Below are 10,212 nucleotides of genomic sequence, written 5' to 3'. Positions count from 1 at the left end.
AGGTTCTAAGAGAGTGTTTATTCCCTTGTTTTTTCCAGCTTTAAAAAGCTTCCTGCATACATTGTTTCGTGGTCCTTTCTCTATCTGCAAAGCCAGCGATATAGCATCTTCCAATCTCTTCCTAACTCTGACCCTCCTACCTTCCTCTTACAAGGTCTCTTACGATTACATTTGGCCCACATGGATAATTCAGTATAATCTCCCATCAAGATCCTTAATCATATCGGAAAAATTGTTTTTACTATGTAAAGGTAACTATTCACAAGTTTCAAGCATTAGGTTATAGACGTCTTTGGGAAGGCATTATTTTGCCTACCAAAAAGGAAAATATTCTTCAAAAATAAAGATAAAGACAGCAACGGCAACAAAATCTGAGGGAATTCATCTCTAGTAGCACAGCAGAACTAGGGTCTAAAGCTGAGAAGAAATGATACCAGATAAAAGCCTGGATCTTCAGGAAAGAATGAAGAGAATTAGAATAAGGCAAATATAGAGGAAAATATAATAGTGTGTTTTTTTTAATATTTGCAAGAGAAAATAAAGGCAAGGAAACTTCCAGTAATGGTAAGATAAACCATCATATAATTCCTCATGTAGATTATAACAATTGGACAAAAATTATTTTAAGAGGGGCGCCTGGGTGGCACAGCGGTTAAGCGTCTGCCTTCTGCTCAGGGCGTGATCCCAGCGTTCTGGGATTGAGCCCCACATCGGGCTCCTCGGCTGGGAGCCTGCCTCTTCCTCTCCCACTCCCCCTGCTTGTGTTCCCTCTCTCGCTAGCTGTCTCTCTCTCTCTAATAATAAATAAATAAAATCTTTAAAAAAATTATTTTAAGAAAAACGATTTGAAAATATTGGAGAAAGACTGCAAGCAGGTTGAAACTTGTTAAGGGTTTATTCTTGAATAACTTCTACTGCATAGAGAACTTTAAGTTTGTATATTCTTTTCCTGGAAGCACTATCCAATTCCCAAATCCTGGTAGTGGAAAACCTCAGCTACTGACTAGGGGTGGCAGATTACAGAACTGCCATCAGCAGAGCAGCTAGAAATTTAAAGTGAAAATTTTAATGGGGAGAAAGCTATAAAAAGGCTGATGCCCAAATACAAAATTTGTCCAAATCTCTAATCTTAAAATTAGGCATATAGACATTTAGATAACCCTAGGGAATCTGTTGAAAAATCAGAAAGAATCTAGACAGTGAGAACTTATCTTCATACACAGAACTCTTCATGATCAGATTTGGGGCTTTGCTGTGATTTTGACATAATATTCTCTAACACACACACACACACACACACACACACACACACACGGCTTAAACAATATAAAGTGCAGGCTTTAATGACTTGAGATGTTAGAAGGGAGAAATCAAGGCTGGAAGAACAACTGAAAATTTAGGGGGGAAACTCTAGAAACAAAGGAACACAAAATGAGCAAAAATCTTGGAACAAATCTGCCCAATTTTCTTTAACTATGAAATTACACAAAGAGAGCCACACATCCAGCAGCTAGAAGTCAAAAAATCTAAGCAATGATGTCAGTTGTTGTACATCATTGGAAGAAAGATTTTGAATCTTGAGTCCATGCAAGTTCAGTGTAAATAAATAGAAATCTTCACATAAACAAATTCCAGTGTAACTACAGTGTATAATCTACAATGGCCAATTTTTTTTTTTTATCAAAAACTACTTGACATGCAGAGAAACAGGAAAGTGTGGCACAAACTCAGAAAATGAAGCAGTGAACAGAAACTGGCTCTGAGTTCAGAAGTAAGGATGAGCAGACAAAACTAAGCTGCAGAGCAACATTATATACAGTGTTGCAGTGGTGGATACATGACTCTACTCATTGTCAAAATACGTAGAACCATACACCACAAAGAGTAAACTTTGATGTATGCAAACCTAAAAAAAAAAATTAGCCAGAATGTCAGAGGGAAACCAGGATGGCATGCAGATTATGACAAATGTATTACAAATGCATGAAATAATTTCACTGAAATGAGTGGGAAAAAGGAGCTGACCTAAGTGTCTTTGTTTGAATAATGTAAGGCTAAATTTAAACAAAAAATGTGTACGTGTACATCAATCTTTTTTTAAATTTAAATTCAATTAGCCAACATAAAGTGTACATGAATATTGTACTTTAGTTGGTAAAGTTGTTTCTCAGAGTTATGGGTGGACAATTATGAAACTACTTTACACATATATGATTTGAATACATAAGTAAATATATTGTAGATAATGAAGGCTGAATTTCTCACTTTCAGCTAAAGAATCTACAAATAGGGGCACCTGGGTGGCTCAGTTTGTTAAGCGTCTGCATTCCGCTCAGGTCATGATCCCAGGGTCCTGGGATTGAGTTCTGCATCGGGCTCTCTGCTCAGCAAGGAGCCTGCTTCTCCTTTTCCCTCTGCCACTCCACCTGCTTATACTCTCTGGCTCTCTCTATCTCTCTGTCAAATAAAATCTTAAAAAAAAAAAAAAAGAATGTACAAATAGCAAGCAGGAAAAGCCAGAGTGAGTATATGGTGCCATATTAGAGCCAGAGGTATCATTGGAATGCATGCGTATTTTATTATAAATACAAATACATACATACATAAAGGGACATAGGTAGATAAATATAGCAATATGTTTGTACACTGGGTTAGGCCACATCTAAACATATAGTTCTGTCTACTAAAGGGGCCTTGGAAAATACAGTGAAATTGCAGGAGTATGCCTAACACACATCTTAGCTTCTAAATACCATTTTCCAGTAAACAAGAACAACAAGAAAAACAAAGAACAGGGCTCCTTGAAGCAATGGCTGATTCAAGGGCTAAAGTAGGAAAAATACAACATGAGCCTGAAGCATCTCAGAGTTCCTGGAAGTGAGGAAGTGCTCAGAATACAAAGGATGGGGGTATATCAAAAGAACACAGGAACCAAAGGGACACAGCTCTGAAAGAGCTTCTAAATAAAATAACCTGAGCAACAAAATAAATATTAAGACTATCAGTTTATAACCATCAAATGAAACAAATACACATGAAATCATACTCATAAGAATAAATTATTGAATAAATAAAGGAAAGAAACAAATCATTTTTATAGAATTCCAAATAATAAATACAGAAAAAATACAGGAAATAGAAAATCACCACTAGAACACTATAGTAATAATTGCTGGAAGGAAGATCCATAGAGAGATGTTATAATAGTTGGTGAAAACAAAGATAAAAACAGAATATTTGCATAGCTTCCAACTATCTCACTCAAGAATGCTTTACAAGTCATGTTAACTCAAGGGTCAGTAAACTACAGCCCATGGGCCAGCTTACTTTGATTTTTTTTATTTTTTAAGTATTTATTTATTTATTTATTTATTTACTCTTAAGCAGGCTCCAAGCTCAGTACAGAGCCCCAGCACGGGGCTCCACCTCATGACCCTGAGATCATGACCTGAGCCAAAATCAATATTTGGATGCTTAACCAACTGAGCCACCCAGGTGCCCCAAGTCAGCTTATTTTTATATGATTAAAGTTTTATCAGAACACCATTATATCCTTATGTTAACGTATTTTCTCTGGCTGCTTTCATGCTACAGTGGCAAAGGTGAGTTATTGCAGTGGGAACCATAGGGCCAATAAGGCCAAAAATATTTACCCTCTGACATTTTACAGAAAAATTTTGCCAAACCCTGATATAAAAAATAAAGGCGTTACATCTAGAATATATAAATAATTCTTACAGCTAAATAAGAAGAAATACAACAATTACAAACAGGCAAATTATTTGAAAAGGCATATCAGTATACCAAAGAAGATATACAAACTACTAGTATAAGTACATGAAAAAATACCTGTAATTTCTCAGGAAATGCAAATTAACAACACAATTAGATATCACTACAAACCCGTTAAACTGTCTATAATGAAGGACCAACAAAACCAATTGTTGGTGATGATGTAGAGAAACTGAAACCTTAGTACCTTGCTAGTGAGAATATAAAATGTACAGCCACTTTTGAAAAGAGTTTGGCAGTTACTAAAAAGTCAAACGTATGCTTACCATAGGACGCAGAAATTCTATTAGATATATAACTAAGATAAATGGAAATCAAATCTTATGCAAATGTTCCAAGTAGATTTTTTTTTCTTGGTGGTAAAAAACTGGAAACTACCCAGCAACTGACTAAAAGAGATTGCCTGAGATCACATAGTTAATAAGTGGTGGTTCTGAGTTTTGAACCTAGGAAGTTTCATTCTAGAATCCAAGCACTTAACCACTCTACTGTCTCTCACATGTGACAGTAATATCTGTGTTAAAGGTATAAAATTCTCTCCATTATAAAGAAAAGGAACAGCTACATGGTTAAAAATTAATCAGAACATGCACTGAAACCCAAAAATCAAAGCACACTGAAGTGATATGATCAGCAAGGAGATACCAGCATGATTCATGGTATTTACCATTCCAGGTATGAAGCAAAAGGATCAATTAAAACAAAAGGGGTTACTACTGAAGTCAATAACCAGGAGAACTTAGATCTCTCGTTCAAAAGAGATTAAATATATATATGTGTATATATATATATATATATATATATATATGGTTATGTATATTTGGATATATACATATGGAGATATATATATACACACACACGTTTTGAGAAGTGCAGGATATATTTGAAATTATAGGTCAGGACCAAATTATCAGGACGTTCAGCATTTGTCTAAGATGATTTAGTAATTGAGAGCATAACAATCAGTTTTGTTTTTATATTCCACATCCTCTTTAAATAGGTAAAGTCTTAACATACATCAGAGAAAGCGGGAAAGTACTTGGCAACTACCTACTTTTTATAAATTTATAAATTGCCCAAGTTGTTAATTAGGGCTGAAAAGATGTCTGTTGTCAGACAAGGAAGGGGGCTACACCTGAAAAGCATTTGCCTTCCTCTCCATTCTCCTCAAAGATTTGACTGGCCTTTCATTTGTCTGGCTCAATAAAGAATGACTTAAAAGGTCAGAGCTATTGCTGTGCCAACCGAGAGACAGAACACGTAGAATACAGAAAATTTGCAATGATATGCTGCGTGCTTGCAAAACGTCTTCCTTAATCTGGGATAGCATTACTGACTTAAGGCTGATGTCTCTGAACTTGGATTCACCTGCTTGGACTGCCGTACCTTGCTGAGTGGCTTTGGCTGACACCTGCCAGATACCCATCTATGCCAAATTCCCAATATTAGCATCTTTTGAGAGCCATATTTGGTTCTGTTCACTTTGCACTTTCCTTTAATAAATTTAAAAGTAGTTTAGACCACTTTAAAACAATTTGGTTCCACACTGTGACTTTAGACAATCTCATTTTTCTCTTGTCAAGCAGAAATGATGTTTCTTTCAGGCAATTTTATTTATGCTCCAGCTTCCATTAATATCTTAACTTTACTTAGCTGCACTTGTTTCATGTGAATAAGCTTTTGGTTTTGATTGCCTATTTAAAATGAATGATTGATCTTATCAGTCCATCAGAAATTTAAACTATTTGGTTAGGCATTGGAAGTTACAAAAGCCATTATCTTTTGGAGACAGGATACTTGATGGTGTTTCAATAAATGGTTTAGAGAGAGCAGCATTCCTGGTTTACATCAATCAGTTTGTACAGTATATATATTCTGTGCCTTTGAGAATACAGGAATAGGACAGAGAGAGCTGAATAGACATAACATAAACAATGATTCAATGTATTAAAATGCTTTCAAGAAAGCACCATTTTTTATTACCCATATGCCAACCATCCAAATAGTTGGTTTAAAAAAAAACTTTAAAGGAAATCTGATGAATTATTGATATCAAATATCTCCTCTAATACCAAGTTTCAGAAGGACTTTGAATTGTGTCTCCAGAGATCATTTTGGTCTGTTTCTATTATGTATTGTTTTTGCTGATTTTTATTCATGTAGCCTTTTCTTCTTTTGTATCTGATTATTCTTTATTTTTCTCTGGCCATTGTATTTGAACTATTCTTTGAAGAAACAGTTTTCACCAGGAGGGATTTGCATTTGCTTCTGCTGCATGCCTATTAACACTAGCAATTTGAGATCATCTCAATCCAATTTTAGAAATAATATGTCCTGCCTACCCATCAGTGGGTTCTCAAATTTAAACTTTGTCTCTCTAACCCTGAAAGGTATTTCAAAGTTCTACTCAGCCTCTCAGACTCTCGGTTGCCTCCTCTGGAATCACCCAATACCCTAATGATCAATTGGTAAGTATTTTAAGTTCTGCAAGCCACAAGGTCTCTGATCTACCCACATATCACCGCTGTTGTAGCATGAAAGTAAATACAGGCAATACATAAATAAATAGGTGGTTCTATGTTCTAATAAAACTTTATATACAAAAATAGGAGGTGGGCTGATATGGCCTGTAGGCCATAATTTGCCAATCCTGCCACAAAAGTAAAATGGCTCCATATGTCCAGCCACCTCCAAAGCTTCCATACTATCCCAAATTTTAGCACAGTAACTTTATACTATCTTGTTAGCTTCCAAATACCTCTGAGCAGATGATTTTTTGTTTTACTTTAATCAGCTATCTTAATTGTTTTAAGTGGGATAATTAGTCCAAAGTACCTACCCACCTTTACTGGAAATGCAAGTACTGTTAATAGGATTTTGGTTTAAGAAAACTCCATGAAAGGAAAAGCTATTAATTCTAAGAAAACTTAGAATTTCTTTTTTTTTTTTAAGATTTTATTTATTTATTTATTTGACAGAGAGAGAGACAGCGAGAGAGGGAACACAAGCAGGGGGAGTGGGAAAGGGAGAAGGAGGCTTCCCGCTGAGCAGGGAGCCCAATGCGGGGCTTGACCCAGGACTCTGGGATCACGCCCTGAGCTGAAGGCAGACACTTAATGACTGAGCCACCCAGGTGCCTCTAGAAAACTTAGACTTTCTACTGGTTAGAATCTAATTAACTATCTGTATTTTGTCAGAAGTATATTTTTATTAAAATCTGTAAGGGCTCAAAGCATCCCCACTAAGATCAGGAACAAGGCAAGGATGTTTGTTCTAACCACTCTTTTTTAACATTATACTAAAAGTGCTAGCTAATGCAATAAGACAAGAAAAGGAAATACAAAAGGTATACAGACTGGGAAGGAAGATCTAAAATCACCTTTATTCACAGATGACATGATTGTCTATGTAGAAAATCTGCAAGAATCAACAACAAATGTCCTGGAACCAAAAATCAATTATAGTAAGGATGCAGGATACAAGGTAAATACAGAAAAGTCAGCCACTTTCTTATATACCAGCAGTGAATAAGTAGAATTTGAAAATTAAAAAATACCATACATTAGCATCCCCAAAATGAAATACTCAAGTATAAATCTAACAAAATTTGTATAAGATCTATATGAGGAAAATTTGAAACTCTGATAAATTAAATCAAAGAACTAAATAAATGGAGAGATACCCCATGCTCATAGATAGGAAGACTTAACATCGTCAAGATGTCAGTTCTTCACAACCTGATTTATAGAGTGAATGCAATCCCAGTCAAAGTCTCAGCAAGTTATTTTGCGGATATAGACAAACTGATTGTAAAGTTTAAATGGAGAGACAAAGACCCAACAGTGCCAGCACAATATTGCCAAAAAACAAGTCGGGGGACTGACACAACTTCAAAACTTACTATAAAGCTATAGTAACCAAGACAATATGGTATTGCTAAAAGAATAGACAAAAGATAACTGGAACAGAATAAAAAGCCCAGAAATATATCCATATATATAATCAATTAATCTTTGACAAAGAAGCAAAGACAACACAATGGAGAAAAAATAGTCTTTTCAACAAATGGCACTGGAATAACTGGATATCTACATGCAAAAAAAATCTAGACACAGATCTTATGCACTTCACAAAATTAACTCAAAATGGACACAGACCTAACTGTAAAATATAAAACTATAAAATTCCAAGAAGATAACATAGGGAAAAGCCTAGATGACCTTGGGTATGGCAATTTTTTTAGATATAACACCAAAGGTATAACCCACAAAAGAAATAGTTGATAAGTTAGTTCTTCATTAAAATTAAAAACTTCTGCTATGTGAAAGACAACGTCAAGAGAAAGAGAAGACCAGCCAAAGACTGGAAGAAAATATTTGCAACAGACTTCTGATAAAAGACTGTTATCCAAAATATACTAAGAACTCTTAAAACTCAAAATAAAAAAATTAAAAAATTAAAAAATGTGCCAGACATTAACAGACACATCACCAAAGAAAATATACAGATGGAAAATAAGTATAAGAAAAGATGTTCCACATAATATGTTATCAGGGAATTGCAAATTAAAACAATGAGATATCACCACACACCTTTTAAAATGGCCAAAATCTAGAATCCTGATAACACCAAATGGTGGTGACGATGTGGAGCAACAGGAACTCTCATCTATTTCTTATGGAAATGCAAAATGGTACAGTCACTTTGGAAGCCAGTTTGGTGATTTCTCACAAAACTAAACATACTCTTAGGGCATCTGGGTGGCTCTGTCAGTTAAGCAGCTGACCCTTGTTATTGGCTCAGGTCATGGTCAGCTCAGGTGGTGAGATCGAGTCCCGTGTTGAGCTCCATGCTGGGCATGGAGCCTGCTTAAGATTCTCTCTCTCTGCCCCTCCCCCTTCTAAAAAACAAACTAACAAACTTTCCATACCATCCAGCAATCATACTGCTTGGTATCTACCCAAAGGAGTTAAAAACTTGTTTCTACACAATAACCTGCACATGGATGTTTATAGCAGCTTTGTTTATAATCCCCCAAATTTGGAAGCAACTAAGACTTCCTTCAGTAAGTAAATGGTTAAATAAACTGTGGAACATTCAGAAAATGGAGTATTATTCAGCACTGAAAAGAAATGAGCTATTAAGCCATGAAAACATGTGGGGGAAATTCAAATGGCTATGTACTGTATGATTCCAACTATATGACACTCTGAAAAGGCAGAACTATGAATTCAATAAAAAGATCTGTGGTTTCCAGGGGTTTTGGGGGGTGGGGAGAATGAATAAGCAGAGCACAGAGGATTTCTGGGGCAGTGGAAATACTATATATGATACTATAATGATAGATGCATGTCATTATACATTTCACTAGACCCATAGATTATACATCAAGAGTCGATCTTAATATAAACTATAGACTTTGGGTGATTATGATGTTTACTGGTTTTAATAAATGTACATCTCTAGTGGAGGATATTGATAATAGGGAGGCTATGCAAGTGTAGGGGCAGGAGGTATATAGGAAATCTCTTTATCTTCCTCTTCACTTTGCTGTGAACCTAAATATGTTCTAAAATTGTCTTTGAAGAAATGTAAGAATAAAAATTAAAAATTCTTTGGTAAAAAAGCAACCTCTAAACAGCTATTTCCCCCCAGGGATTAATTATCAGAAGCTTAGAAATTGTCTTTTATGTCCATGGGTATGAAATATTAAATATTCATTGAGCAATTTCGTGTGTTTTCCATTTGATTAACCCCTAAAACTACAAACTTGAAATATTTTCATTTCATTATCCAAAGCAAGACATAAAGGGGATGATCCTGATCTCTGGGAAAGGCCTCCCAACCCATTTTTCTATATTGCCACTGGTTACACTCTACAGAATTTGCCATGTGTGAATAGGGTGGCATGCTATATAGACTCCTTAAGAATGGAACAGATCCTTTACCAGCTTACTCTTCATAAATAGCTGGGAATTCAGGGTTCCTTTTAAATCTTAACAATCACAGTTGCATGCTTCAATTAGCAATATAACTCTCTCAAAAACTTAATAGTCTTCTATTATAGTCAGTTTCACGTGCCAAAAACCTTAACAACAGTTCTGTTCAACACATATTTTCTAGAAATATTTTATTTATTGGATTTAATACTTCCATTTTTAAATTTTTATTTAAATTCAATTTAATTAACATATAGCATATTATTAGTTTCAGAGGTGGAATTTAGTGATTCATCAGTTGCATACGACACCCTGTGCTCATTTCTTCAAGTGCCCTCCTTAATGCCCATCACCTGGTTACCCCATCTCCCCACCCACCCCCCTCTAGCCGCCCTCAGTTTATTTCCTAGAGTTAAGAGTCTCTTATGGTTTGTGTCCTTCTCTGTTTTTGACTTATTTTATTTTTCCTTGCCTTACCCTA

Source organism: Ursus americanus, chromosome X (genome assembly GCF_024610735.1).
Source record: "Ursus americanus isolate L20-20 chromosome X, mUrsAme1.1.p, whole genome shotgun sequence".
Classification (NCBI taxonomy): domain Eukaryota; kingdom Metazoa; phylum Chordata; class Mammalia; order Carnivora; family Ursidae; genus Ursus; species Ursus americanus.
The sequence above is the reverse complement of the archived record's forward strand: the minus strand, read 5'-3'. Positions refer to the sequence as shown.